General features: G+C 37.6%; 1 pseudogene; it reads left to right on the top strand.

Moving 5' to 3' along the window:
* Positions 1-7,977: 7,977 nt before the first annotated feature.
* Positions 7,978-8,322, top strand: LOC143648917 (cilia- and flagella-associated protein 276 pseudogene; annotated as a pseudogene).
* Positions 8,323-8,538: the final 216 nt, after the last annotated feature.

Here is an 8,538-nt window from a genome sequence, read left to right as displayed (position 1 = left end):
GGAGAGATCACTGCACACCCATTCAGGAGACCTGGAGTCCCCTGTCAGCTTTGCCACCTTCCAGTATACTTTGTGGCATGATTTTGATACCCCACTTCTCATGGCTTGCCTGGTTTTAACTTTCCATCAATACTGAGTAAAGTGGGGGGAGGGGAGGAACAATCAACTTGATTATTTCTAAGTCCCCTTCCAGGGCTAAAGACTCTGCTGCTGATTAAGTTTTATTGATACTCCAGTTCCTAAAGCCAGGATCTGTATCTACTATTGAGCACAGAACCATATAGACACAGACGCAAGGGACTCATGAATTTTCATACAGTAGTTGGCTCTGCACTATTCGCTACTATCACAAAAGAAAAAGATTCTCAATGCTATTACAATTCTTCAACATTAGGTAAAAAGAGAAGTAACAAAAATAGCAATTCAGAGGTGGAGGAAGAAAAGTTAATGTACTAAATCTCTTGCATACGTACTTCCTTGTGGATTTTTACTATCTTAGACTGCATAATAGCAAACAGTTTCAAATAAACAACACACATTATCTGAGAGGCTACTTACAGTATAGTTAAGATACTTAAATTAGAGCAGTCCAAACTATATAAACATAATAATGAATGAAAAATGTAAGCAATAATATGCTACTCACAAATTTAACTAACCATCAAAACACAATTCCCAAAGCACCATGTTACTCAGACATAACATTAGAGGCCTTTAATTCCTATAGATTTTGGTGTGTCTTTAAAAACTGTTCAATTCCAAATTTTAGAAAAGAAAAAAAGACACTGGCCTTAGTCCCAATGAATTAGACACAGTGAAAATTTTCTATTCACCTGTTTTCACCCCACCATTATGTTTGCAGGAATTCTGATGAGATATTTATCACTTGGGGATACATAGGCAACTACAGTAAGTGGTAAGAGTTTTGTTCCCTGCCTTGAGAACGAAGTAGAAAGTAGATTCTTATTTTTCTCCAGATCATATCCCGTATGTTCTCTCACTATCAGTAACAAATCATCACAAAGTCACTGACAAATTCTTAAGCATTAAGTTATCTGGCAAATAACCATAAAATAAGAGGTATGGCAGGCTAAACTTGCAATTATTCCAAAATATACCAAAGTCACCTTATTTTTCTGTTACATTTATAGTGCCACCTTGTGAGAGAATGACCTCAGTACAGGAACTGGCTTCCCAAATCAACCAGCAAAAAGCAAGCCTTTTACATGCATTAAAGGAAATCGTGCTTAAAAATTTAATTTCTTGATGATCATGCATCTATGTGATGATGTTAAGAATTACTGATTGCATATGTAGAATGGTATGATTTCTAAATGTTGGGTTAATTTCTTTTTTTCCGTTAATTAAAAAAAAAAAGAGAGAAGGGGTAATTGGAGCTGAAGAGATACAGACTGTGCAACAGGACTGATTGTAAAAACTCAGAAATGGACAGCACAATACTACCCAATTGTAATGCAATTATGTTAAAACACTGAATTAAGCTGCATGTGAGGTATAGGTTTTTTGTTTTTTTTTTTCTTTCTATTAATGTTTTAATTCTTATTCTGTTGTCTTTTTATTTTTTTATTTCTTTTTCTAAATCGATGCAAATGTACTAAGAAATGATGAATATGCAACTATGTGATGTTATTAAGAATTACTGATTGTACATGTAGAATAGAATGATTTCTAATTGTTTTGTTAATTCTTTTTTTAACTAATAAAAAAATAAAAATAAATAAAAAAGAAAAAAAAAAGAAAAAAATTTAATTTCTTTTAAGCCATCTATTTGTTCTTTCATAATAAATGTCTTGTATATGGATGATTCAACTTTGGAATTTTTTTTACTCAATTGTTGATACTTTTCTCTAAGCACAATTAAATGATTTTGATATTAATCAGTGCTACATGAAGTAAAACTTTATGGGGTGTGCTTTAAAAATAGGATTTTATATTCAGGCAAAATATTTATCACATTTCCTTTTCTGTTTCTTGGTATTCTTTTCATTTGAATTTTTCTCTTCTTGCCTCTTCACAGATACCAGGATACTCAAATTCTTTTAAATAACTGGAAAAATTAGAGGTCAGGGAATTCATTTCTAATGTTTCTCATATCAGAACATATAAGTCAGAGTAACATAAATTGTATGTGGATTATGCAAATTTCCGATCAATATTGTTTTACAAATTAAAAGTTGAAAATATATGAATGCTATGCTGCTCATTATGAAGTTGATTTTCTGAATTTTAGTAATAAGATTCCCTGAATGCTTTACTCATTAAATCGTGTAAAATGTGCATGTGATGTTTTCTTTTTGTACTTATTTACAATGTGTAAAATTACCCAATTCAGTAGTTTGCAGAATGCAATGTATATAAGAAACATCAAGAGTGCTTGTTTCTTATTACCAGTCAGATACGTACCCCCTACTGCCAGATTCGAATTCTAGAGGAGTGCCTAGATCCCTATAATCTGCATTTCAACCAGTCCACAGATCATTCTAAAGTTGGTGATCTGTGGGATACACTTTGAGAAGCACTGACCTGGCTTTATATCATCATTTTGCCATTTGACTCTGTTGGTCTCTTGGGGGTCCCCACCCCTTATTTAATCAATTAACTTTCCTTTAAATTTTCCATGTAATATCTTGGTCCTGTTCTATTCCTCTTCTATTCTTATATTGTACAAACATCTGAATTCTTTAGCATAGCTTAGGTTTACTTTCCATTGTCTGACTTTGAATGAGAGGATAGTCTGTTAATGTCTGGAATAAAGGGAACATTTAATACTTTATAACAATTAAGAATATCCAGACAAGATTTTGAGCTTCTGAAAAGCAAGGAGTTGTCTCCTAATCATCTCCATGATCTAGCATAATACCCAGAACATTATAGACAGTCAATATATCTTTGCTAAATAATGACTAAATGAATGAGTACATACTGGAAAAAAAGTTAATTTGAAATGACTACTTCAAAAATACTCAAATACTGACACTGGCTCTTAAAAATCACCTAGTCCAATGTCCTCTTTTATACTTAGGTACAAAGAGCCCCTCACAAGGAATCAGGCCTTCAGCAGGCCAACAGGAAAAAAGTTCAATGCTCCTCCAGAAACTATAGCAGATCATCCAGTTATTTTCTCACGAAATACATTTATGGAATTTAATGTTGCTGGTGGTAGTATTTTCAGCTGTTTAATTCCAATCAGGCTGCGTTTTTTTCTAAAACACTTAGGATTTCTGAGTGCTGATATCTCTCCACTCCTACTCATTGACCCTCAACTTCCAAAAATCTCCAACATAAAAATACACTCAGGTAAAATCCTTAACTGGAAAGAACAGGCACAACTGTACTATAAGCTCAGCACTATTTTCTACCATTATTTTATCTTTGCTAATTAAAGTCCCTATAGTCAGGCATAAATACAGTGCATGCAATAATTTTATTTTCACCATAAATGAGGTAGGTGATGAGTTCCCATAGCTTGACTATGGAGGAAATGGGAAGGGATAGCATATACCCATCTATTGATCAATTGGTCAGTAAATATATATTGAAATGGAAGCCACTTGGTGTGGTAGAAAGAACGCTGCAGGGGTTTTAGGGAAGCATTATCCTAAGCCTTGATTCTGTCTTTTTCAACATCCTCTTTCTTCTATAGGCTCAATCTCCATCTTCCAAATCAGGATTTAAATTTTGTGGTCTAGGAAGGTCTAAGATTCCTCCCAGATCCAATATCTTAGGAATCCTCAGGACACAGAATAAGCAAATCCCTCACTTTTTCAATGATCAAGTTAGTAGAATCTTAAAGCTAGAAAGTGATTTGTACATTAAGAGAGATTAGACCACAATGGTACTGTCAGCCCATTTCTAGTCTGCAACAAGAAGGTCTGCCCTGGCAAAGGAAAGCAGGAACTAAGGCAGTTGTTTTTGTTCATTAAATCATTAAACCCATCCTTCTCATCGCCTACACATTATCAGCCTCATATGCAAGATCACTGAGGGTTGTTTCCAGAGCTGATTTGCTTCATAGACATTAATGTCTTTAGGTGTGATGGCAATCAGCGCTTCCACCCGCTTTCTAACAGTAAAATCCTTCTCCCACCTTCAGAAAGGCAGCTTGGAATCTTTTACAAAAGCTGATTCTGCAATCCTGAAATGGAACATCCAAAGGGACATGATGCAAGGGTTAAAAACTATAGTTGGTCTGAGAATCCTATACATGCTACTTACAATCTCTGAGACCTTGAACAAGATCCTTAATCAATCTGAACATCTGTAAGATGAGGATTATAACACTCACTTCCCAAAATTTAAAAAGATGATGGTGTGAAAAGAATCTATCCCAAAACCTGGCCCATCACAAGTGGTTAAAAATGGTTAATGCCCAAGCAGACCTTCTATTCCTCACATTTCAAAAGTGTGTATGAGAGATAAATCCTGTTTTACATTATCTGAAGTTTGTAAAAATATAATATTATTGTCAATCTTTGAGAAACAAAGTTCAGTACTGTGCAAAGAACACATAGAGAGCTGCCCACGCACACCCTGCCACTGTCATTTAGGAAGCAGTTTGAATTCCACAAAAATAAAAGAGAGAATGAAGCTATGCAAAATTCTACCTGATTTCTGACTTGATATACAGGCACATCGTTTGCTTTCTCTGGAGTGCCCATCTGTGCAGTTCAGGAGTAGAGCTGGGTGACCTCTAAGTGTCCTTCCTTTCACAGATTGCAGAGGCACAGCCAGATGAAGGCTCTGCCATCCTGGTCCTGAGCCGCGGGTGGGCCCTATGCCAGAGCTACACCCCAGCCAAGGGCTTCCCTTCACCTTAGCAGCAGCATGGAGGAGGCTGCAGGAAGAAGCTGAGCAACTCTCCGGCATGGTCTTCAGAGACAAGGCGAACAGCTGCTTTCCAACTATCAATAATGCGATCTTTTGTCAGCAATAAATTCCCTCCAAAATTAATGAAACAGTTCTTTTAAATTCTCATGTCACTGTCTCATACAGCAGAAGCTGGGCTAGGTCTCCTACTCTCTAAATAAATTTAAAAGCTGTATAAATTGTCTGGAGGCAATATCTAGCTTGCTGGGCTACCATCTAATCGTAGCAACCGCTTACAGAAACAAGGAGAAAGATGAAAACGCAGGATCAATGTTTGATCTCCATTGCAGAAGGCATTCACTCCATCAGCCAGGCAAGAGCCCACACACCAGGACAGTGCCTTATCAGCATCCATCTCCCAGGTCACTTCTACTTTGCAGTTTCCTGCAATGAGACTTAGAGGATACTAGTAAGGAATGTCAGAGCCTGGGCAACTTTAAATAGTATCTAGGTTCACCTTTTCCTTTTCCATGTAAAGAAAATGAAGCCTAGAGAAGGAAACAGAGGGCTGCAATCTACACTCTAATATTCTAAGTCGGTACTTCTCAAACATTAATGACCACATGATTCAGTAGGTTTGGGGTGGAGCCTAAGGTTGCTCATTGCTAAAAGAGCTCCCAAGGAATGCTGCAGGGCTCGTCCATGGACTGCATGTTTCATAGCAAGGGTGTAGAAGAGCATAAGCTTCACTGGGGCAGAGTCAAATCTTATTTTTCACTGTGTGTCCACAACATAGCACAACACCAACAAGCAAGCGTTTTTGTGTTTTTTTTTGAGCAGGCTTTTAATAAATGATTTTCTAATAATTAATTGGCTCATGCAAGAGGCAGCATGGCATAGTTGTTAGAAATATGGACCCTGGAGCCATACTCCCTAAGTTCACACCTGGCAATGCACTAATAAATTATCTAATCTCCCTGTATCTCAGTTTTTTCAACCATAATATTTCATTAAGAAGAGCATATGTCTTATAGGGCTGTTGTGAGGGAGGAAAATGAGTCAAAAATATATAAAGCCCATAGAACGGTGTCTGATAAATGGCTGATAATATAAAAATGTGACTTGCTTAAGGGCACACAGCTACTGAGAATATCTGAGCCTCCACCCATATCTCTTGACATTTCAGTTCAGCATCATCAAGCAAATACCTGAAGAAGAAGAATATCTTATTAATTTAATTATGAATGGTGGCATATTCACCCAACAAACCTTTAGACTTATGAAATATAAAAACAAATCAGGGCGGGCCGCGGTGGCTCAGCGGGCAAAGTGCTTGCCTGCTATGCCGGAGGACCTCGGTTCGATTCCCGGCCCCAGCCCATGTAACAAAAACAAAGAAACGGAATACAATAAAAACAAGAAAATGTTTAAAGATGTTTCCCTTTCTTCCTTCCTTCCTTCCTTCTCTCTGTCTTTCCTTTAAAAAAAAAAAAAAAAAAAAAAAAAAAAAAAAAACAAATCACATTAGAAGACATTCTCTGGGTTGAAAGATAGCAAATAACATTCAAATCAACTGGAAACTCACAGATATTTGACTTGGTAATTACAAGGAGCCCAAGCATAATAGTCACACAGATTTGGGTTCAAATCTCAATTTCGCCACATCCAAGTAGCAGAACTGTGAGTCAATTATTATTTCAAAATTGAAATTGAAACGTCAATAAAATAGTGAAATATTTATCTTAGCTAGAGGGTTGATAGGAAGAACAAATGCTATTATGTATGTAAGGCATATAATATTGCTTTGCACATAGTAAAAGCTCAAGAAATAATAGTAGAGATTGTAATAGTAAAGTCATAGAATATATACAGACATATAGATTGGCATGAGTAATTGACTTCTGCCTTTTCCAAAAGGTATGCCTGAAGAAGAGTCTCCTTGAGTCTCCTAAGGGGGTGTAGACTGGCTAACTGAGGTTTCCCCAGATCTGATATGACCTAATACCATAGTTTGTCTCCAAATCAATAGAAAATGATGGCTTGGCACATGGACTGGAGGCTGTTTCAGGCCAGAGGAAAGCTTAATGGAGATTTGGTGAGAGACCAGGATAGGGTCCGCCTAGATCTAATAGGTCTCTGGGTGGAACCAGATATTAGAGAGAAATGATGGGTTGTCATATGACTTTGAGTCCTGAAAGGAGAAAGAATGTGAATCTTCAGATTAAACATTTAAGTCAGAAGGGCACTTATATTGCAACCCTCTTACTTTAACTTGGGTAAACTGAGAGAGCAATTGTTTCTCTCTCATAACAATTTAGACATGAATAGAGCAGTATCCTGAGTCATCAATATAACCTTAAGCCCCTGCTAACTGTCAAATACTATCTCCATTAACCCATGCCAGGAAGTTCAAAGAAAGCATGAAGGTGAACTTCTAGCTTCAGTTTCAACATTTCCATCCTTGCAACAACAGGGAAAAAAAAGAAAAATTAAAAATCAATGACTTTTCTTGGACCCATCACACAACAGATCATAGAGCAAACCAGTGCCCTAAATATGGAAAGAGAGTCATAGGGACCAAGATCTCACTACATGGAGCAGAAGCCACTGGGGACTAATCCTGGTATTAACCCTTAAATGGTAACTTCGATGAATTGCTGGAGGCTGAGTGTGGACTAGCATAAGAGTGATAAAATCCATCAATTTTATGGGAAGCCCCACACATTTGTGGGGTTTCCCTCCAGAAACACTAGCATGTTCTCACTGTGAGGATTCTAGAAAGAAGAGGTCTGAAGAAAAATTAATAATTAGGAGATTCAGAGAGAGCATAGAAGAACAACATAACCACGAGAAGCAGAGAGCCCACAACCCAGCGACCTTTGGAGATGAAGAAGGAAAATGCCTCCTGGGGAGCTTCATGAAACAGGAAGCCCGGAGAGAAAGTCAGCAGATGACACCTTGCTTGCCATGTACCCTTGCAGCCAAGAGAGAAACCATGACCATGCTCACCATGTGCCTTTTCACTTGAGAGAGAAACCCTGAACTTCATCAGCCTTCTTAACCAAGAAACTCCCATATAAAAACCCAACTCATCTTGCTCAGCAACAGGAACCCTGGAATCAGCTCAACTCACCTCCCACAATCACTTCCATGAGGCGGGATGCCTATTTTTTTGATTCACAGATACCGAAGGATGACCTGGATTTCCGCTTAGCAGCCTTATACAACCACCACACTGGGGTGTTTAAGAATAAAAATGAGATACTGGTGCACCAAGAAACCATCCAAGATACTCACGGAATCATCAAGATCCCTGAAAAACTATTAGCCCCTCCCCCACCTCCCTCCATCACATCCAGGGCTAACCTCAGACACTGGATTAACCCTAAGAAAGAGTCCATCCACAGCATCCAGGGAGCCATTGTGTCCCCTCACAATTCAGCCACCAACGGAGGCTGCTCCCAAAAGAGTGATGGTGGTTTCTTCTCCACCTAGTGTTGGCAGATCCCTGGACTGATCAATCATAGTGGAACATCCTGCCACCCACTTCCATTAAAAACAATTGTGTAAGATGATTAAAAAAAATTAATAACTACTTTGAAGTAAATGAAAATGAAATTATACATTGTCAAAATTAGTGAGATGCAACAAAAGCAGTAGCTAATGTTTATAGCATTAAATGTGCATATTAGAGAATAATAAAGAGCTAAA

The sequence above is a fragment of the Tamandua tetradactyla genome, chromosome 10 (genome assembly GCF_023851605.1).
Source record: "Tamandua tetradactyla isolate mTamTet1 chromosome 10, mTamTet1.pri, whole genome shotgun sequence".
NCBI lineage: Eukaryota > Metazoa > Chordata > Mammalia > Pilosa > Myrmecophagidae > Tamandua > Tamandua tetradactyla.
Note: the sequence above shows the minus strand (reverse complement) of the source record. Positions and strands in the feature narration are given on the sequence as shown.